The following is a 23286-nucleotide window of genomic DNA, read 5'->3' on the forward strand; positions in this document are numbered from 1 at the left end:
TGCTTGAAATCACACAATACTGTGCTAGAGCGAGTGAGAGCAAGAGAAATTCAAATTGAAATACAACCCTTACATGTCAGAGGACACATTTGGAAAAGGAAGTACAACTGGATTTGGCCAAATTTGCAAAACACCAGATGTTCCCACAGCTCCTACATGATGTTAAAAATGTAAACTAAGGGGCACCTGGGTGGCTCAGTTGGTTAAGCGACTGCCTTCGGCTCAGGTCATGATTCTGGAGTCCTGGGATCGAGTCCCACATCAGGCTCCCTGCTCAGCAGGGAGTCTGCTTCTTCCTCTGACCCTCCTCCCTCTCATGCTCTCTGTCTCTCATTCTCTCTCTCACAAATAAAATCTTAAAAAAAAAAAAAATTAAAAAAAAATGTAAAATAAGTGTATACTACTCAAATATAGGGTGCAGTTTTCAAACGTATGCCCACATTTAATTCAAAACCGAACTTATGGAAAGAGCTGGTAAGCTAATTCTAGAGTGTGTAACAAGAACAGCAAGCAGTTGTTTGGATGCTAGAATTCAGACAGGAGTATCTGTAAAGCCCGCTCTTAGTATCCATCCCCTGATGGAATAAAGCAGAGAAGGCCCTTTACCTTCAGGATAATTGTCATTCGGTTGCCATTTGCATTAGTAAAATTTGTGGAAATTCTGAGGAAAATATTCACAACATGGTATGATGTCATGTAGGCAGAGATTGAATTTGCATGACATTTGAGGTGATGAATATGCAGAAGGGAGAATATGAATGTCTAAAGTTCGGAGCATTTGCTCCAAATTGAAATTGTTTCATTTTTGTGGAGTAAGGTAAGAGTTGCTTTCCTATGTCTTTTCCAGTTCAGCAATTAGAAACATTTTTTAGAAGGGACAGAGAGCAAGGTAGTGGGTTAGAAATCCCGGAAAATGGTCAAAGAACCTAAAATTCAGGTCAGAACACTATGTGCTTGGTTCAGATGTGATGTGGTTAGATAAGGGGGACTTCTGTGCAATCTCAGCCTTCATCTTAATCCCAGCCTTTCATGGTCCCCATGCACTCTGGTTGCTGGGAGAGCTGCGTTCATAAGTAAGGACACAGGAAATACCCCTCTCACCTATGAGATGCTCCCCAGGAGTTTGCTTAGAACCCTTCTTCAAAAGCCCCAGAGCGTCATAGAACTAGAAGAGGCCTTCTGTCATCCTGCCTGGTGCTTCTCAACCTGGAATTGGATAGGCATTTACCACCCTCAGCCCACCCCACATGAGCCCTCTGTTCCAGCTCCCACCATTTGTTTCTGATGGGAACAGGCCGTCTTCTTTGGGTTAGAGTGGGAAAAATATTTGGAACCTCTTATCTAGTCTGACCTCTGACCCTCAAGCATCATATCTATTGATAATCCAGCTACTACCACTTGTGTGTGTGTGTGTTTATGTGTATAAAGGATTTTTCTTTGGGCTTCTTATAGTTTCCACTTTTTGGTTCTGCTTTCTAGAGCTATGGAAACAGCATAAGGGAATCTCTTTTTCATATTATGACTTCTTGAAATAAGCTACTGTTTCTTCCTTATCCTATTATCCAAATTATTTGCTATAAAAATCTGGAAGAGTAAATTTGTCTTAAAAAACATATGACCTAGGGCGCCTGGGTGGCTCAGTTGGTTGGGCGACTGCCTTCGGCTCAGGTCATGATCCTGGAGTCCCTGGATCGAGTCCCGCGTCGGGCTCCCTGCTCGGCGGGGAGTCTGCTTCTCCCTCTGACCCTCCCCCCTCTCATGTGCTTGCTCTCTCTCATTCTCTCTCTCTCAAATAAATAGAATCTTTAAAAAAAAAAAATACACATATGACCTAAAAATCAGGGGTGCCTGGGTGGCTCAGTCGTTAAGCATCTGCCTTTGGCTCAGTTCATGATCCCAGGGTCCTGGGATCAAGCCCCACATCGGGCTCCCTGCTCCACAGGAAGCCTGCTTCTCCCTCTCCCACTCCCCCTGCTCATGTTCCTTGTCTCGCTGTCTTTCTCTCTCTCTGTCAAAATAAAATAAATAAAATCTTTAAAAAATAAAATAAAAATCAAATGTATTTTCTAAGTTTGTCTTAATCAAAGCCTGCAATATAGCAGTAACTTCAGGGTCTTCACAGTGCTAATATTATCTCTTAACGAAGAATGGCAGCACATTTTTCACCATAATAAGCAATCAGTGTCTGAAACCACTGTAAAAATGTTTAGATAATGCATATTACCTAATTGCATGGCATGATATATGACTTTCTGATGCCCAAATCAAATGCATATTGTGTAGATTTCAGACTGAATCACTAAGTATTTAGGCCTTAGCTGTGTACCATATACAATACTAGTTGCCACTGACAACATTAAGATGTAAAAGACATTCCTAAGAAAGTTAAAAAAAATTTTTTTTGAAGATTTTCTTTTTAAGCTGTACACCCTACATGAGGCTCCAACTCACCACCCCAAGGTCAAGAGTCGCATGCTCCACCAACTGAATGAGCCAGATGCACAAAATGTTTTTTTTTCTTTACAGTAAAATTATTATAATTGAGAATTACACTCCTTATGAAAGTATAAATTCTTTGAGGTGGTACCTTTTATCTAATTCTCCAGTTCCTAGTACGGTATAAAGTAGGAACTCCTCAAGTGTTTTTTAAACAATTATTATGAAAATTGGTGATTGTAAAACCTTTTGATCTCTGGGTGCCTTAACATTCTTAAAAATTATCGAAGACCGTAAAGAACTTTTGTTTATTAAGGTTATATCTATTGATATTTATCATATTAGAAATTAAAACCAGGAAACTTTGGAAATACTTAATTCACTTAAAACTATCAATAATAGACCTGTTATAGGTCGACATGAATAGCATATTTTAATGGAAAATAACTATTTCCAAAGAAAAAGGATTAATGGAAGACTGACATTATTTTATATTTACATGTCTTGCTTAATAGAACACAGCTGGATTCTTGTGTTTTTTTCTGCATTAGGTTTTTGCTGTTTGGGTTGAAGTAAATGAAGAAAATCCAGCCTTACACAGGTTGAAAAAGGGAGAAGTGCTTTAGTAGCCCATAACTTGGGGTGTTCCCCTTTGATACTGCACTGAAACTCAACAAGTGGTACTTAGAGGCCAGCTGCAATGTGGAATCTAAAACTACATCACTGAACACTTTGTACTCTGTTACATTAAAATCACTGGTCTATATTGCACTTTGAATGGATCTTTTACCCATGCATGGTTTGTAATATAATGCATTAGAGCTTTGGAAAATAGTGATCCACTGAGTTATGCAGATCATCCAAATGTTGATAAATTGCATTATACAATATCAACAAAGTCACATGCATTAATATGAGCTCTCATCTCAGCAGATGAGTCTTTAAGTATTGGGAAGCTCTCAGTCTCACCGTGGTAGATACAAGTTTTCCAAAATTCTAATTTTTTGCTTGACAGCTCAAATTTTATCAGTGGCAGCAAATACTATGAATTGTTTTCCTTGAAGTGACAGGCTCATTTTGTTCACTTTGGAGAAAATGTCTGCCAAATATCCAAGTCTAAATAACCAGAGTTTTCTGTTAGTTGTACTTTTAAGCAGAAATGGTGATGCATGCAAAAAGCAGCATGCTTGAGCTCATAATTCAAACCATCACACAAATGCTTTTTCCTTATTATGCTTTGGTATACAGTGAAGTGCTTTGTGTGTATATGTCAGTTCTTCATACAGAATCTGAAAAACCGTTCACTCAATGGTTGAGATTTAATAAAATGAATCATTTTTACTCCTTCATCAAGAACATTCTTAAGTGAAAATTTGCCAGCGAAGACCAAAGTGGCTCTTAGTCCAGTCTGGTGCCACTCCCTTGATCTGTGCTAAGTCCTCACGGTTTTATCCACCGTTGCTTTTTTATCGACCTGTAAGTGCCAATACAGTGAAAAAAGATAAACAATGTCTTAAGTGTCCTCAAAATAATTTTGACTTAGCAGACTGCTCGAACGAGTCTTGGACTCTTGTGGTTTGTGGCCCACACTCTGAGAACCACTGTCCTAGGTTATTGTTTCCAAAACTACAGCTATCTTTGATGCCTATGTGAGAGATCATTTCAGCTTCCTAAATATTTATAATATCAATAAGAATAATGAAAATATGTTCTGGTAAGTGCATAAAGGATTACCTTAAATTTGCAGTTCCTTAAAAAAGATTACTGTCTTTTCTTTTTTTCTTAGAGAGAGGGAGAGAGTTGGGGAGAGGGGCAGAGGGAAGAGAGAATTTCCAGCAGGCTCCATGCTCAGCGCAGGCCCTGACTCGGGGCTCAGTCTCAACCCGGAGGTCATGACCTGAGTTGAAATCGAGTCAGATGCTTAACCAGCTGAGCCAGCCAGGTGCCCCAGAGCAGACTGATTTCTCATCAGCTTTCCAGATGTGGAAATATTATAAACTGAAAATGCAAGGTGGAGTGTTTGCCTGGTTGTGCCATTACACCACCCTTTGAATTTGTGAACTGTGCACTATATTTTTTTCTTTCTTCACATTTTAGTTTTTATAATTTTTTTTTAGCCAGCACATTTATCTTTTATTGTTAATCAAGCTTAGCGGGGAGCTCCCTGGGAGATGTCTGAGAGACGTATCGGAAAGGAGAAGGGGCTTGGAGTAAGGGGGCGTCTCCTAAGGGACCCTCAACTCTGTGTTCCTAGGCCAGGATGTCAGATCAGAAGAAAGGTGATTTTTCTGGGGTCTGTTTGCCGTAGTGTTTGAGGGTGATGCTTAATCATGTTCCTCTCCTCCTTCACTAACACCCACTTTTAGAATTCAGAAAGGTGAAAGCAAAAACATCAATAAGTAAATGTTGATAACTATAGTTGGAACAGCTAGTGTTGGAGAGTGTGGCCTGGGTCTGTGGCCCAGTGGCCTCTCTTTCACCTTTACACTCGCGTGGAACTTGACTCATTAGTGCTGCCCCAGAGGCCATTCTAGAAAGAAGTGGAGAATGAGTGCATACTGTGGACAGGCAGCCTGTGGACAGGAAGAGCCACACTCCCCGGGGCTTCTGTTGGCTCCCGTCCTGTGGGGACGATTAGGGAGCAGAGGGAGAGAGATGCCATGGGTGTTCCTCCTGTAGTTTTCTTCCTGTTGACTGGAGTGAACTTTTCTCCCTGTCATGGGAAGACGAGGAATGGGCAGTGGGCTTTTTGCTCCCTGACCTGACTATAGGCTTAATAACAAAAGCTCTTGCCACCGAGGGGAGAAAGCTGTCTGGGGTCTGTCAGAACCTGGTCCCGGGGCTCCCACTTGATGAGGCCATTCCCCTCATATGTACGAGTGTCTGAAACCCACGGTGGCAATTAAGCCATAGCTTCCAGAAAGCTCCGAAATAGAGCAGAAGAGCACACTCTTCTGACTCTTCTGACAAGGCTAAAAATTTACTCTTTATTTCCTATCTCAGATTTTGCCCAACTGAAAATTAAAACTCCTCAGAAGTTAAACAAGAGCTTGAATGAGAGTAGAAAATGTGCCAAGTAATATAGGTCAGCAATTTTAGTCCCCATTTAAATTCCCAGAGGAGAAATTGACATCTTAAAAATAAAATCTTCTTTGCCCTTTTATTTGTAGTTCAGTTACATCAAAATAAAAAATTCATAAGTTCATGGAGGTAAGGCTCACAGATTTTTCCTCATTCCTGCTTTCTTAGCCAGAGAGGTCTGACTTAGGTGTCTGGGTAAAAGCAGGTTCCTTCAGCAAAATACACTTTCTTTCTCTTGAGTAGTATAGCTTCTCAAATCTGAAGTTCAGTTAATCCCATCTCAAATTTTTATGCATCTTATTTTAAAAATAGGGAAAAAAAAGTCATATCAGCATCAGCTCCATAGCCATGCAACTTAACCAGCCCTGAAACAGCCGAGCAAGACAAGGTTCTAGAGTTCTGGTCTTAGTTCACTCCAAACACACATTCCTAGAATGCTGGAGAGCAGAGCCCATGGCTCAGTGGTGCGTGGGGCGCCGGGGAGGACAGTCGACACAGGAAACCCCACTGGCTTTAGCTTTGCCAGGATATCAGGTCAAGCCATTTGTCCAGAGATTGGTTGAGAGAGTCTCCTATCAAGGGGTTAACTGTGGCGTGTGTTCTCCATGAGGGAAGGAAGATCTGTCCATCCATGCTATCTCCTATCTGAGATGGATTTATTTTACATGTCCCTGTCTGTAGTCACTCTGCCTTCCTAATTTCCACGTCATCATTGGAGCCCTTCTTCTCTTAGTTGAGTGCCACATAGCTGCTGTCCCTGCCACTTTGCTGCAGAATCCCACTTGTCTTGGAAAGCAGTTTCCTGGGGGAGTTTGCCATTCATGCCCGTATTCGTTTTAGTTGAAAACCACCCTCAACTGCAATCAGTGTAGATGTTTTTGAAACCTGTACCCCTCAGGACCTGGGGAGGACCATGACCTTTACTTGGTGCTTGTCCCTGAACTTTATGTTGGTGCTACTTTGTGAGAGTGGAAATATTCCTATCCTGTTTTTAGGGTTTGATGGGGAAAGAGCAATAAATAACAACCCATCTTCTCAAGTTAAGATCAGTGAAGAGATAGATCAGGTGGTTGGAAATCAAAAGAGCTTTGTTTTTGGTTGAATTGGAGTGGCGATTGTGGCTCAACTCTGCACATCAGCGTTCCTGGTAGTGCTCTGCGGTGCTCCCTGTAGTGCTCCACACCTTCAGACAGCTCTGCCAAGAGCACATTAGAGCTGCAGAGCCTACGTGCTCTCTCAGAAGGGCTGCCTACCAACTTGGTTTCCATTCATGGCATCCCCACAGGTGGCCTCTAGATCAGTGCTGCCCAGTAGAAATTCATTATGAACCCCAAGTGGAATTTGAAATTGTCTAGTAGCCAAATTAAGAAAAGTAAAATAAAATAGGTGAAGTTGCCCTCATTAACATTTCAACATTTACCCAACATAAAAATACTAATGAGACACTTCTTCTCTCTCTCTCTCTTTTTTTTCATGCTCTTTGAAATCCAGGGTGTATTTAAATCACATATCAGTTCAGACTAGTCACATTTCAAATGCTCAGTCGCCACATGAATGTATTGGATAGATACACTTCTCTGGAACCAAAGTCTGGGCCTGACCCACAAGTGTTTATCCCTGGAAGGAGAAGAGCAGAAGAAAAGTGTAGTCTCCTCCTGTCAGGCAGATCTCAGAAAGGAAAAGGACTAGCCACCCATCATCAGTTTCTTCTCCCTGTGGCACCAGATGTCACTCCTCCTGTCTTGAGTACTGAAAGAAAGAAGCACAACTTAATTTCTTGGGGCCCATAGGGGAACCTTCTGCTTTATGGGTAAGGTAGGCACTCCAGAGTCGGAGAAAATGGTCCCTCCCACACATACCCAAATGGATGTCAAGCTAATAATAATAAATTATAAGACCTGAGATGTTATCTCTCATCTACAGAAATCACTGTCCCTGCTATACAATAATGATAATAAAAGCTACCATTTGTTGTTTATTATTATGTACCAGGCACTGGCTTGACATTTTACCTTATCTCTAATAATCATCACAAAAGCCCTGCAACATAGCATTATGTCCCAGTTTAGAAATGAGTAAACTAAAGGTGAGATGTTAAGTAATTTGTTCAAGGTCAGAAGTGAGTTATCCTAGTCTTACCTACTCCATGTTAGAGGTCTTCAGCAAATGGGAATCTTTTATTATCCTTAGGGCCCACTCACTGTGTTCAGAGGCAACCCATTCATTTGTTGAATCCATCTGTTCATTACTCTCTTACATGCAGTTCTCATCTGCCTTTTTGATCCACCCTCCTTTCTGTAACTACAGAGAAATAGAGCCACTTCCTCCTGCCCGTGACTGCTCTTTGGGTAATGGAATAAATTATACCTCGTATCACCCAAGACTTTTCATCCCCATTATTTCTTTATTTCTCAAATAACCTGGATTCCATATGTTTTCATTCTATTCATCTTTTCCTTGAAGTTTATGTTCCCCTTAAAAAAAATAATCCCTCTGTGTTTTAGTTTTCTAGTGCTGTTGTGACTGATTACTACTAGGCTTAAAGAACACAAATTGCCTTATGCTTCCATAGGTTAGAAGTCTGACAAGGGTTTCACTGGGCTAAGATAGGGGTGGACAGAAACTGAGGACTCTGAAGGCTTTTGGGGCAAATCCATTTCCTTGCCTTTTCCCATGTCTGGAGGCTGTCTGCCCTCATTCCTTGGCTTAAGGCTCCTTTCCCCCATCTTCAGAGCCAACAGCATTAACCTCTCTCTGACCCTTCTGTCTTCACATGTTCCTCTCTGACCAGAAGCCAGGAAAGGTTCTCACGTTTAAGGATCCATGTGATGAGACTGGAGCTTGTGTAGATAATGTAGGATAATCATCCCATCTCAGGGTCCGTACTATTAATATATCTGCATAGTCTCTTTGCCACGTAAGGAGCATATTCACAGTTTCCAAGGATTAGGACATAGACATCTTTGGGAACCGTAATTCTGCCTATCAATACCTTTACATATACTAAGGTTTTAGAGACTTGACAGGCTTTATAATAAGGTTTTATAAAAGGACTGAAGTTAGGGGTGCCTGGCTGGTTCAGTCAGAAGGGCATGTGACTCTTGGTCTTGGGGTCGTGAGTTTGAAAATTGAAAATATAATACATACATATTTTTTATCTATAAGAAAATGGATTTTAGTTTATCCAGTATATAACATTTGTACTTTAAAGCCGAATAAACTACATGTATCTCTGTTTCTAATTAACTGGTGTGTGTGTGTGTGTGTATAATGACATGGATCAATTATTGGAGTATATATTGTAACAATGAATACAAATCTTTCGATTAGCATGACTTTTTATACTGAAAGGATATCTAATCCACATTTGTCTCAGAAAGCACTGCATTTCTGAAGCTCTTGTTCCTGAGTGGAAAGTGGCGTACTCATATGTTTTTTAAGACTTCATCGTTTTTTAAGAGCAGTTTTACGTTCACAGCAAGATTGAGAGGAAGGTACAGAGATTTCTCATATGCCACTTGCCCCTCCAGGCACAGCCTCCCCCACTATCAACATCCCTCATTAGACGGTACATTTGTGACGACTGAAGAACCTACACTGACATATCATCATCACCCATCGTCCATAGTCTACCTTAGGTCTCACTCGTGGTGTCGTATGTTGTAGGGGTGTGGACAAATGTATAATGACATGTATCCATCTACCCATCATCAGAATATCATACAGAATATTTTCACTGCCCTAAAAGTTTTCTGTACTCTGCCTATTCACCCTCTACCCTCAACCCCTGGCAACTACAGATCTTTCTGCTGTCTCCATAGTTTTGTCTTTTCTAGGCTGTTACAGGGTTGGAAGTGTACACTATATGGTCTTTTCAGATTGGCTTCTTTTTTTTTAAAAGATTTTATTTATTTGAGAGTAAGAACACACAATTTGTGTGGGGGGGGGAAGGACAGAGGGAGAGGGAGAAGCAGACTCCCTGCTGAGCAGGGAACCTGACATGGGGCTCTATCCCAGGACCCCGAGATCATGACCTGAGCCAAAGGCAGACATTTAACTGACTGAGCCACCCAGGCACCCCTTAGATTGGCTTCTTAAACTTAGTAATACAAATTGAAGTTTCCTCCGTGTCTTTTCATGGCTTGATAGTTTATCTCTTCTTGGTGCTGAATAATATTCCATTGTCTGGATATATCACAGTTTATATACCCGTTCACCTGTTAAAGGACATCTTGGTCACCTCCAAGTTTTGCAGTTTTGAACCAAGCTGCTACAAACATTCAGGTGCACGTTTTTATGTGGATGGAAGTTTTCAACTCCTTTTAGTAAATACCAGGGAGCATGACCACTGGCGTATGTTAAGAGTATGGTTAATTTTGTAAGAAACTGCCCAGCTGTCTCCTAAAGTACCTGCGCCATTCTGCATTCCCACCAGCAGTGGAAGAAAGTTCTTGTTGCTCCACATCCTCGCCAGCATTTTAAGTTGCCACTGTTCCCTATCTTAGTCATTCTGACGATTCTAGTAGGTATGGAGTGGTATGTCGTTGTTGTTTTAATTTGCATTTCCCTGAAGATACATGATGTGGAGTATCTTTTTATGTACTTACTTGCTATCTTTGTATCTTCTTTGGTGAGGTATCTGTTAAGGTCTTTGGCCCAATTTTTAATCAATTGTTTTAAAAATGTTTTAAGAATTCTTTGGGTATTTTGTGTAACTTTGCAGAGTGAAAGTTTTCAATTTTAATTTAATCGGTTTTTTCACCAGTTTGCATTTGGTGCTGTATCTAAAAACTCACAGCCATATCCAAGGTCATCTAGAATTTTTTCTTTTGTAATCTTTTAGGAGTTTTATAGTTTTATGTTTTACATTTGGTTCTGTGGTCCATTTTGAGTTAATTTTTGTGTAGGGTCTAAGGTCTGTGTCTAGGTTAATTTTTCTGCATATGGATGTCCAGTTGTTCCAGCACCATTTGTCGAAAAGACTGTCGTCACCCCATTGTATTTCCTTTGCTCCTTTGTCAAAGATCAGTTAACTGTATTTATGTGGGTTATACTTATGTGTTAGCCCCCTCCTCCCCAATTTTATGTTGTTCACTGTTGCTACTTTTTATTTTTTTTTTTAAGATTTTTTAAATTTATTTATTTGACAGAGAGAGACATAGCGAGAGCAGGAACACAAGCAGGGGGAGTGGGAGAGGGAGAAGCAGGCTTCCCACCGAGCAGGGAGCCCGATGCGGGACTCGATCCCAGGACCCTGGGATCACGACCCGAGCCGAAGGCAGACGCTTAACGACTGAGCCACCCAGGCGCCCAACTGTTGCTACTTTTTAATCATACTAACCTCAACTATGAAAATATTATAAAATGTTTCCTCAGTGTTACAAGATGACTGTTAACTTTCTCTTCTTCTTTTTTTTTAATCTCATGAGTATTTTTCCCATTGATACCTGGTTTTGGTTTAGTCATCATTTGACTCCTTTGATTCTGAACTGAGTGAGTTTTATTCATGCCAGATACATTCAGGAACTGTTGATGTGAGTACTTTTTCATTGCCATTGTTCTAGGTGCTGTAAAAAAAGACTGCCAAGTTTGCCCTTGAGAAGCTCATGGTTGCTTGGCACAAATGTATGCATGTGTAACAGATGAGTTATAAGTTAATATAAAAAGTACTATTTAAGGGTTTAATAAATGCTGTGTGTAGGAAGGAAGACATAATCAACATTTACTGAAGGCCTTCTGTTTTGTATATTTGTTAATAATGATACCCGGTAGTGTTTGTTTCAAGAGTTTCACATGTGCAGTATATACTACTCTCCTCTGACTTTCAGCTAGCCTGTGCATATTATTATAGATGTAAACATTATCCTTCCATTCCTGCCCTTGAATGCCTTTGCTTTTAAGGAACTACTATTTCTGTTTCGCAGAGTGAAAGTTTAGTTCGATAAGCATATCCTATCTTGACAAAAATGCAAAAAAAACAGGAGCTTAGGAGATAAGCATAGAAGAGAAAACCTAAAAAGGAATTGGGTTTTTTTTCCCATTATGACTGTCAAAGGCACAGAATAAATGGGAACAGAGAATACTTAAAGGATAGAGAATACAGTTTTTGAAACTTGATGTAACATAATTTACTCATATATAAATAAAATATAGATAGTCCTAAGAAAAATGACCATCTATTACAGGACTCTAAAGAAAGGAAAGGTTCCCCCTTTAAAGGTTTTACATGGTGTTTATACTTCCAAACTTGATTATTTGTCCTGCCTGCCCTTTTTCCATTTATTAAGAGTAAAAAATCCATAACTTCCTACAGAAGTCAATCTGATTTTCCCATTTGGCTTAGGATCTTCTTTTTTACCTGTGTAATCCCCTCTCCTAGAATGTGAGCTGGATTTATTGATTTTCCTGCAATGAACAGCATACAGCAAAAATGATGGGTTGCCACTTAGAAAATTAGGTTACAGGGCGCCTGGGTGGCTCAGTCGTTAGGCGTCTGCCTTTGGCTCGGGTCATGATCCCAGGGTCCTGGGATCGAGTCCCACATCGGGCTCCCTGCTTGGCGGGAAGCCTGCTTCTCCCTCTCCCACTCCTCCTGCTTGTGTTCCTGCTCTCGCTCTCTCTCTCTCTCTGTCAAATAAATAAATAAAATCTTAAAAAAAAAAAAAAGAAAATTAGGTCACAGAAAGATTGTGGCTTAGGTGCTCTTTCTCACTTTCTCTTGCATGACTTACTCTTGGGAAATGTAGCTGCCATGTGGTGAAGAGCGCCATATGGCAAGAACCCAAGGCTGCTGATAACTATGTGAGTCAACGTGGAAGTGGATCTCCTCCTGCCACCCAACCAGGCCGTCATGAAACCTCAGTCCTGGCCAGTCGTTTGATTATAACCTCAGGAGAGACGTTGATCCAGAGCCACACCCAGATTCATGATTTATAGAAACTATGAGATAATACATTTTTAAGCTTCTAAAATTGGGTAATTTGTTATACAACAATGGACAAATCATTATCAGTGCCTAGTATGTATCAGGAATTGTTCTCAGTGCTGGGTATCTAGCACTGAACGGAATAGACAAACACTTGTGGCCTTAGGGAACCATGCATTAGTGAGAGGTGGAAACCAGACAATAAAGAAGAATGAGTAGGTTCAGACATGTGAAATGGCAATCAATACAAGTGAAAAATAAACCTAGAAAGGACTCAAGATGCAGGATGGCTACAATTTAAGGTAAGATGGTCGAAGAAGACTTACTGAGAAAGTAACATTCAAGCAAAGACCTTAAGGAAGTAAGGTGGCAGTGGGCTCTTTGGTTATCAAAGGTAACATGGATGGGGAAGTGAAAAGTCTTGACAAGGGAGCATGCTGGAGGAGCAGCAAGGAGGCCAGCATGGCTGAAGGGGAATGAGAGAGGAGAGCATGGGAGAGGAGGTCTGGTCAGAGAGGTAGCAGGAGAGCAGGACCTTGTATGAGAGAAACCATTTGGAGAATTTGACTGGGCCTGGCATTTTAGCAGGATTATTCTGCTGTCTGGAAAATATTGTAGGAGGAATGGTAGAAAGAAAGGATATCACTTAGAAGGCAGTTGCAGTTTCCCAAATAAAAGATGAGAGTGGTTTGGATTTGGGTGGTAACAGTAAAAATGGTGAGAGGTGGTCAAATTCTGGTTTGATTTGGAAGATAAGACCAAAGGGATTTGCTGATGTATTTGAGATGAGATGTGAGGAAAAAGTTAATACAGGATGGTATCAGTGTTGTTGTGAACAACTATATAGAGGTGCCATTTTCTAAGATTGGGAAGCAATAACTTTTGGGAGGGGTAGTCAGGAGTTTGTTGCAATATTAAAATTGATGTGACTTTTTAAGATGTCACCATCAGAAGAAGCTGGGTCATGGGTAACTGGGATCTGTCTGTACTATTTTGCAATGTCTTGTGAACCCGTAGTTATCTCAAAGTAAAGATTTTTTTTTGTTTTTTTTAAATATCGATATGACTTTTAAATATCCAAGTCAGGCTGTTGACAGGCCTTTGTGTATATGAATCCGGAGGTCAACAGAGAAGTTGGCTGCAGAAAAACATTTCAGAATTGTCAGTGTATAGAGAGGAGTCAAAGCCAGGTGGCTGGGTAATATTCCCGAGGGAGCCAGTAGGTAGAGAAGAAAAGCAGAGGATGAAGCTGCAGGGCACTCCAACATTAAGATTTGAGGATAAGGAAGAACCAACAAAGACGGACAGACTTCTAAGATTTTTTTTTTTTTGATTTAACAGTTTTTTGTTCATTAATGGAAAAAACCTAGTAATGAATGGAAAAAAGGCTTTTGGAAGGAGAGGGGAGAATTTCTGCTGTAATTGGTGAGAGTGGACAGGCCCTAGAACTCAGAAGGAGCGATTGACCTTGGACAACATCCCTGTCAGCCTCCCATGATGATAGCAGGAAGGAGGCAGAGCTGATGGGCACAGATGTGGTGGTAGGAGATGGAGGCCATTGGCTTCTCACTGCTTCTGTTTTTTCAGTCAGAAAAGAGGCAAAGAGGGACGCCTGGGTGGCTCAGTCGGTTAAGCGTCTGCCTTCGGCTCCGGTCATGATCCCAGGGTCCTGGGATCGAGTCCCGCATCGGGCTCCCTGCTCTGCGGGGAGCCTGCTTCTCCCTCTGCCTCTGTCTCTCTCTCTGTCTCTCATGAATAAATAAATAAAATCTTTAAAAAAAAAAAAAGAAAAGAGGCAAAGAGAGAAAACTGAGTGTGAGTATAAAGGAAGGACTGTGGAGATTTGAGAGAGGAGAAGATACAAAGCAGAAATCATTTAAGAGAGTGGGGAAAATAGGGAAATGTAGTCAGAATGCTGCCCACCTCCAGCATTTTAATGAGCGTCTCTCCCAGTTTTTAATTATAACCCTAATTGTGAGCTCTCAAAATGTTACTAAGTCTCCCATCCCTAGAATCTGCATGTTTTGGACAAACCTACCTCCCCTCCAGTGCCTTGGCTTTCCCTATACTTGACCCTGCTGTTTGCCCTCCGCTTGCCAGATGCCTGTTTTTATCCTTAATAAGATTTATATGTTCATAAAACTTACTAGAATTCTTTCTTTTTCAGTTCAGCCATTTCTATATGATGAAGTACAAATATTAGGGTTTCTTACCTAATGACCCAATTCCAGTGTAGTGATTTGAACCATGCTTGGGCAGTAGTACATATTAAAATTAATGTTGGCTGTCACTGCTAATGATGTTGTTGCTGCTGATACTGAGCCCTATGTTAGTTCTATGGAGGAAACCCAAAGGAAATGTGAGATGCGATCCCTGCCTTCAGTGAGCTTACGATCTAGGAACACAAGGCAAACATGCATAAAAACAGAGCCAAGAATTCAAGGCAGCATGAAAGTGATCACAGACTTTGAGTGTCATAATTTCCCCAAATATTATATCATTTGATATTCACAGATCTCTTGTAGGGGCGGAAATTGAGCATGCATTATCATCTCCAGCACAGAAGTTCAGATTCCTGAAGGATAATTGTCCCAAGTTTTAATAAGGAGCAAGTGTCCAATCCCATTTTCACACCCAAGTCTCCTGGTTCCAAATTTGACATTGATTGCATGACACAGTTCTGCTCTCGGAACTGAGAAGAAAGGTCACTGTAGCTGAAATAAGTAAAGTCCAGGACATAATTAAGTATTTTTGTAGGTTCATGAGCCCATGAAAAGTCTGTCTTACCTTTAGGAAGTTGGAGAGTTTGGTCCGAGTGGGCCTGTGTTAAGAAGAGTCCCCAAAAGACACATAAGCAAGAAGCCCGTGGACACCAGTGCACAGCGCATGGGCTGGAGAGGGACAGTCTGAGGAGGGGAGGGAGAAGTAGCATTTGAGTGCCTGGGCTGTGCCAGGAGCTACTGCATACAGTATCTTTCAGACTCTCCATATCAACCCCATGGGGTCGATGATGCGCCCCCGTTTGACAGATCATCAAATAGCCTCAAAGGAGTTAAGGGCTTACCCTAGACCTCTAGCATTTAAGTGCCAGAACCAGGATTTGAATTGAAGTCTGTCATAGTCTGAAACCTTGTGCTAAACATGCTGTTTATACAAAAACTACTCTGTTTTACGAATTTATTTTCACTTGTTACTATGCTTTAAATAATCTGCCTTAAAACTGATAACGTCATGTCTGTACAGGCTAGCGAGGCAGGTGGAGGACGGTCGTTAGAAAGATAAAACCAAAGTGCCTCTGTGGGGCCAGCAACCTAGAAATGGCTCCGGGTAGAAAGCATTTGAAGGCAAAAATTGGTGTGAGGGGATCAGCCTCAGCTTTCCTCATGCTCCGTCCGTCTTACTTGTAAACCTGTGCGTGGCTCAGAACGAAGCTGTGTGTTGCGCCTGGGGTTGGCATTGAGTGACACTGAAGGGAGGACAGTCATGTGGAAATTCTTTCCTCGGGCAAATGTGCAGTGTGCTCCGTGCTTTAGAATTCTGTGATCATTTGTTTCTTTCAGGCTGTAAGGAGCAACCCTCCCCCCACCGCCCTGCACCCCACTACCCAGTCCGATTACTTCCGTTAGTGGGCGTTACAGTAAGAATACTGTGTCCATGGAGAATGTGAGTGAAGGGAGACTGTCTCAGTGAACGGCTTACAAGTCATGACCTGGAGGTGCACACCTGTTCACTTGCACTTCCCGCCCTCCTCCCCGCACTCTTACACTCACTCACACCCCCCACCCCAAACATACACTGCCTATTAAAATTGCCCCAGACAGGATCCTTTTTGATTGTGTCACTATCCAGCGTCGAGCAGCCTTGTGGGACAGAATTCTCAGACACCCAGCAGGTCATCGTCCAGCCTCTGTGGCTGCCCCTGGCTGCAGTGCTGGTCCCTGGTCCCCCCATCAGCTGTGGTCCGATTATGAAGAAGTTTGTTGCCAAGCAGAAACCCCATCTTTAAAAGGCCCCTTTTGGCTGCTTCCTCAAAGGAAGATCGTGGACATGCATTCACTGTGAATATTGGGACATGTAGAAGTCTAAGAGTTGGCTCTTAAATGTCTGTCAGTGTCCCCCCGTGATGGTAAGGGGAGGTAATCTCTCCTTCCAGAGTCTCCCACAGACCTCCAGGCCGCACCCAAGTACTGGTAGGGGTGGACCAGTTGCCTTCATTTACCTCTTCACATCCAGCCTTCCAAACAGATGCCAGAAGAGAAAGAAGAGCATGATATTGTAACGTTGCTCTGTAAATTGTCCAGCCAGCCCTGGGGAGTACTTTATCACCATTTTAACAGAAAAGAAAATTAAATCTTAAGGAAGTTGAAGAACAGCTCCAGTGTCTTGTGAGCTAAAGATGGCAAAGTCAAGATTTACATAGAGGCCTGCTCCCAAGATCTTGCTTTCTGTTAGCAACCTTGCCTGAAAAATTTGGCTGCAAAAGCCCTTCTGGGGCGATCATGATTATTGGCCTGACTGGCAAACCGAAAACTCATTCTCTGTGGGTGCTTGGAAAATTATTTCAAATTGGCTAAAGTAATAATTAGTAACAGAGATTGAAAATTGGCCGGTCCGATCAAAAATGAGGTTGCCCCTGCTCCCGAGGAGGGGTCTGGTCGGACACCAAGCCGATGTGTTTCTGCAGCCCTTGCAGGCCTTCCCTTTAATCCATGCAAGAAGGAGTGCACACTCCTTCCTGTGAAGCATGCAGCCTCTAAATCCACGGCGGGTGGAAATCGTGAGGAAGACAGAGGAATAAATAAACAACCTCCGAATAATGTGCAGCAAATACCAAAGCATCTTTTAACATGAAAGAAAGCGGGGAAGAGAAGTCTGAAAATAACCTCCCTCCTGAAATGCTCTTCTCTGGCAGATTTCTCAGTTCTGAGTTTACTGTGCAGCTGTAGATCTTCAGTGATGTGGGCTCCCTTTACGTCTCCATTCTCTGTTCATCCCATGCACTCCATCCTCTCGTTTGAGGACTTTTTAAACTTACACACAGATTTACCTCCAAATTGCTAGTCTATAAATACTTTCTCTAGCCTATACAGCAACGGAATTTGGAAGAAAAAGGCGTGCCCTCTCCTCTGTGCTAGTGCCTACTGCTTTTGTGAGTATTGGTACCCGTGGGAAGACCCTGGTCTAACTGCCCCTGGCCCCAGGATGCTAGTTGTTTTTGCCTACTTGCCAGTGAGGGGTACTCTTCAGAGATGAAGCTGGTCAACAGATAAGTTAGTGAAAGATTCATAACTGATGATTTGATACATGATTTGTGATGTGGAAAAAGCAAGGTAGACATGGTTAATAATTGGGTCAACAGGGCTGGGGTATAGCCAGGAAAGGTCCCAGAGTAGAAGAGGTATTTGAGCTGAGTCCTAATAAAGGAGGATATTTGTCATGAGTAGCACGGAGGGAAGGCTTAGAAGGGGAGGAACATTTCAGACAGATTTAGCAGTTTTAATAAAGGCATAAAAAAAAAAGAACCCTAGTACCTTCAGTAAACTACAAAAAATATGGTATAAACGAAAGCATGGGAAGGAGGCTCTAGAGATAAGGAAGGGCCTGGTAATTAAAACTTGTGTCCCTGGCTAAAGAGTTTAGACTTCATCCAGGTCATGGATCAGACATACATTTTAAGCTAAGTAGTGACACTGTCAGATTTTCACTTTAGAAAAATCACTTTGTTGATGACTGGAGAAGGAGCAGAAGGTACCAGCCTGGGGACAGGGAAACTCCAATGTGAAGACAACTGCAGCATCTTTTTTTCTTTTTTTGAAATTGAAGTGTGGTCAACATGCCGTGTTGTATTAGTTTCAGGTGATAACATAATGGTTCAGCAGTTCTGTACATTATAGGGTGCTCACCACAATAAGTGTAGTTACCACTGGTCACCATACAGAGGTACTGATTATTGACTGTACTTCCCGCATTGTACTTTTCATCCCCATGACTTGTGTATTTCATAACTGGAAGTTTGTAGCTCTTGAACCCTTTGCCTATTTTGCCCATACCACCCCCCCACCCTTCCCCCTCTGGCAGCCACCACATTGCTGTATTTATGGGTCTGTTTCAGTTGTTTTGTTTTTTAGATTCCATATGGAATTTGTTTTTCTCTGATTTTTTTTCACTTAGCATAATACCCTCTAGGTCCATCCATGTTGTCACAAATGGCAAGATCTCATTCTTTTTTATGGCAGAGTAATAGTCCATTGGGTATCTATACCGCATCCTCTTTGTCCATTTGTCAGTGGACACTTGGGTTTCTTTCATATCTTGGCTATTGCAAATAATTCTGCAGCAAACATAGGAGTGCATATATCTTTCCAAATTAGTGTTTTTGTTTTCCTTGGGTAAATAGTAGTGTAATTGCTGGATCATATGGCATTTCTATTTTTAACTTTTTGGGCAACCTCCATACTGTTTTCCATAGTGGCTATACCAATTTACATTCCCACCAAGTGTGCATGAGGGGTCCCTTTTCTGCACATTTTCTTTAACACTTGTTATTTCTTGTCTTTTTGATACTAGCCATTCTGACAAGTGTAAGGTGATAGCTCCCTGTGGTTTTGATTTTCATTTCCCTGAGGATTGGTGATAAGCATCTTTTCATGTGTCTGTTGGCCATCTGTATATCTTCTTTGGAGAAATGTCTATTCAGGTCCTCTGCCTGTTTTTTAATCAGATTATTTGTGGGTGGTTTTTTTTTTTTTTTTTTTGGTGTTGAATTGTATGAGTTCTTTATATATTTTGGATATTAACCCCTTATCAGAGAAATCCTATACATATATCTTCCCCCATTCAGTAGGTGGCCTTTTTGTCGATAGTCATTGCAGTGTCTTCAGGGAGATGATGATGGGTCTGGGTAAGGCATCAACACCAAACTCACTTGATTTGTGATAGTTATGATAACACAGGCATACGTGCCGTATGTATTTGTTTTCTTTATTTTTCTTAAGATTTATTAGAGAGGGGGGAGAGAGAGAGAGAGCACGAGCATGAGCAGGGAGAGGGGCAGAGGTAGAGGGAGAAGCAGACTCCTTGCTGAGCAGGAAGCCCGATGCGGGACTCGATCCCAGGAACCTGGGATCATGACCTGAGCCAAAGTCAGACGCTTAACCGACTGAGCCACCTGGGCTCTCTGTATGTATTTGTTTTCACAGTGCATTTTTATAAACCTCTTTTGGCAAATTTCCACATACTACTTAACCTTTTTTTTTTTTTTTTCCCACTGAATCACCTAGCAAAGTTCCTTAATCAGAGTATAACCAGTTTTTGTCCAGTATACCTGCTCTGATGAGGGATTTTTAATGGCACCTGTATGTGTAAAGACTATGAAACACTGATACCAGCTATGAGCAGATGTTAAAAATTCTCATGAGGAGAACAGAGAAAAGCAATTTTGAATCACCACTGACCCAGGGAAATCTGAGGAGTTTCATATATTAATATTGTAGCTTCTCAACATATTGAATTGAGATAAATTGATGGATCTTAGACACATCTTAAGTTCTTTTAATGGTAGCATAGTGATGGAGAAAGAGACAGGTTTTTGTAGTTAGATCTTTTGAGTTCTCATCCAGCTTGACCTTGGGAAAATTACTCTATCTTCTGAGTTTTCCTCACTGTATAATGGGGAACAATAATTACTACTATATAAATATAGATTAGTTTTAGAATATTTTAGACACAAAAAATCCAATTAAATTGGCTTAATTGATCAGAAAATTTACTGGCTAATGAACTGTAAGGTCCAGAGGTGGGGCTGACTTCAGAGTTGGTTGATCCAGCAGCGTGCGGTCATCAAGGAACAAATTTCTTTCCATCTCTCTTCACTGCTGTCTTATGGTGTTAACTTCATCATAGGGTTCTTTGCTTCAGTGTGATAGCTGGAAGTAATTGGGCTGCATTGCTTCCTAATTTACGTCAGCCAGATAGAGTGAGAAAGCTTCCCCACAGGCACCAAACAGAAATTCTAAGTTTTCTGCTGATAAGATCACCAGGTACTGATTGGCTTTGATCTGGATTTGTCCGAACTAATAAACACTGTGGTGAGAGGAGTGAGATCCTGCTGAACAATCTAGCTCTAAGTCCCAGAGCAGCACTGAGTGGGTCCTCCACAGATGCTCGGTCAGCTCTTGGTACACGTGGTATTGAGTGGGTATAAGGGAGATGCCTGAAATATCTGGAACATGTACCATGAGTAACTATGGTGAGGATTAAATAACATAACATATATAAAGATTTCAGTGCAAGTAGATCCACAAGTATTGTTCAGTTCCCCTTCTGCTTTTCTTTATTAGTCTTTCTGTTTTATTCTTACTTATAAGGTAAAAAAAAAAAAAAAAGTTTGAATTTTTTTTAGTCCAATTTCAAAGCTCTAGCGAACAGTTTTGGTTTTGAATGACCTTCTGTAGCTTTCAGTGTTGGGTTAAGATCTGGATTTTCAGATTCACATTTGGTTTTGATATAGAGTGGATCTACTTAGAATGATCTTGAGTACAATTTGTATTGTGATTCCAATGCATGCATATGATAGGAAAAGATTTTTAAATGCAAAATTGAATGAGTGCTTTTAGATCTTGTTAAAACCTGGATATGCACAACAGCAGTGGATGGTAGTATTCATTACTGATTGCAGTAATATTTCATCTCATTTCTAACATTCTTCATGTCTTTCTCTATTAAGATAAAGGTGACCTTCAAGCTACTGAAAAACTTGGAATGTATTAGCTTATGTCACTGCTGAAAGTGAATAGTAAAAAAGATGGGGCCATTGGCACTTGCTAAAGAATAATAATGACATTTCTGTGGTTAGTCTACAAGGCAAAAGGCAGAGATAAAGTGGCCTCTGTCCTGTGCCATTCATTTTTATTGTATAAGCAATTGATGGTTACAGCAAAAAAACAAAGTTATAACATTGATTTTCTGTTAAGTATATAATTGAAGGTGACAAAACATGAATTCTTATTTTTGTGGTTGAATTCTAGTTAACAATATATTAAAGCAAAATTTCTAAGACTTCTCAATTTTCATTTTCTGTTGTATACTACTTCAGATACTATTTTATAATATTTTATATTTGTAATTTAAAAACAGTGCTTAAAGGAGCACCTGGGTGGTGCAGTTGGTTAAGCATCTGACTCTTGGTTTCAGCTCAGGTCGTGATCTCAGGGTCATAAGATCGAGCCCCACGTTGGGCTCTGCGCTCAGCAGGGAGTCTGCTTGAGACTCTCTCTCCCTCTCCCTCTGCCCCTCCCTCCACTCTCTCTCTTTCTCTAAGATAAATAAATCTTAAAAAAATAAAATAAAACCCGTGCTTAAATGCTGTCTAAGTACTGAGAATTAAACATGAATAAGATATGGGTCCTGTTCTGATGGATCTCATAATCTAGTAAGGAAAGCAGACATAAAAATAAAACATATATGCAGCATTCAGTATCCATATAGAAGTTAATGGTGTGCCACCGGTAAAAAATAAAGTGATTTTTTCTTTAATGTAAAAATTCTTTAATGAAGTCAATTAAATCTAACCTAGACAATTTGATACTTCGTTTGTGTCCTTGAAGTTTGCTGGCCCCTGCAAGTCATCCTGTTATTGTTGGAGCAGCTTTGCAGGTGTTTTACAGATGGAGTTATACCCCATTAGTGAGTCCTGTGATTAAGTGTTGTGATCGGCATTCAAAACAAGCAAACCAAAAAGACTAGACGGTAGATTAACATCAGAAACTATCAGTATGCCTCTCACCACAGTAGGGGTTGTATTGTTTCAGGAAACTTTTGTTTGTTTTTAATATATTCATATATAGATATAGATATTGAGTTTTGCTATGCAGTGTGCTTCTTACTCTGGGTCTTGGACAAAAGGGTTTGGAACCTGCTGGTTCTGCTGATAGGCACCTGGCTGTGTATATCGGGGGAAGTGCATACTCGGGCAGCTAGCCCAGGACAGCATATTGATGTCTTAGTTCTGTTATATGTGTCATCTAAATTCAGAACTGCCCCCTTCTTTCACCTCGTCCTTCCCCACCCCACACCCCCCCAACCTGTCTGGACTCTTGCAGTGACCTCTTACTGCCCCTCAGCTACCTTCCCATTCACCCGTCAGCCAGTTGATTGGGTCCTTCAGAAGCTTAAAGTCCCCAGAGCTTGCAGTCATGGGTCACACACTTCCATTGCCCTTAGAATTAAGTACGGGAAGCTTTTGTGAAAGACAGGTTTCTTCCCACCAATGCCAGTGCCTTCCCTAACCCCACACGCAGAGTCATAAGTCTAACAGGGGCTCAAGAATTTTCATTCTTGAAGTAATGCTCAGTTATTTCAATGCAGGTGGTCTAAAAAATCACACTTCAGGTAATAGTGTGCAAGATAAAGCCACCAGCATAGTTGAGTTCTGGTGAGATCCCTTTTCCTGCTCCATGGTTGGCACCTTCTCCCTGTGTCTTTACACAGTGAAGGGATGGGGAGCTCTCTGGAGCCTCTTGTAGAGGGCGCTTGTCCCTTTCACAAGGGCTCCACCCTCATGACTGAAGTACTTCCCAAAGGCCCCACCTACTAATGCCATCACTTTGAGGGGGAGGGGGATAGGATTTCAGCATATGAATTTTGAGGGAACACAAACATTCAGACTGTAGCCCTTGATACCTAAGATTTTTGCATCATAATATTAAATGGGTACAAAGGATGAGGTAATTCTCTATATTTTAATTGTTGACATTAAAGTAAAACTGTTAGGTAGCTTTGTCTGTATCAGGGTAATCTACAATAATATAGCGATTTGATAATGACCACCGTCCCTTTAAAAAGTA

The 23286-nt window shown here is 41.2% G+C and overlaps 1 protein-coding gene and 1 long non-coding RNA gene across 6 annotated transcripts in view; both read left to right on the forward strand.

The window, feature by feature from the left end:
* The window catches only part of NBAS (NBAS subunit of NRZ tethering complex), a 310311-nt gene that overhangs the window by 231905 nt on the left and 55120 nt on the right, over positions 1 to 23286 (forward strand). The gene's annotated exons all lie outside the window — the stretch shown is intronic.
* On the forward strand, positions 1834 to 22329 carry LOC145715983 (uncharacterized). The gene is made up of 2 exons (XR_014138313.1): positions 1834 to 10603; positions 10824 to 22329. It is a non-coding gene; the product is annotated as an uncharacterized LOC145715983 (long non-coding RNA).

This window comes from Leptonychotes weddellii, chromosome 10, assembly GCF_054177405.1.
Source record: "Leptonychotes weddellii isolate Sample4059 chromosome 10, ASM5417740v2, whole genome shotgun sequence".
Lineage (NCBI taxonomy): Eukaryota > Metazoa > Chordata > Mammalia > Carnivora > Phocidae > Leptonychotes > Leptonychotes weddellii.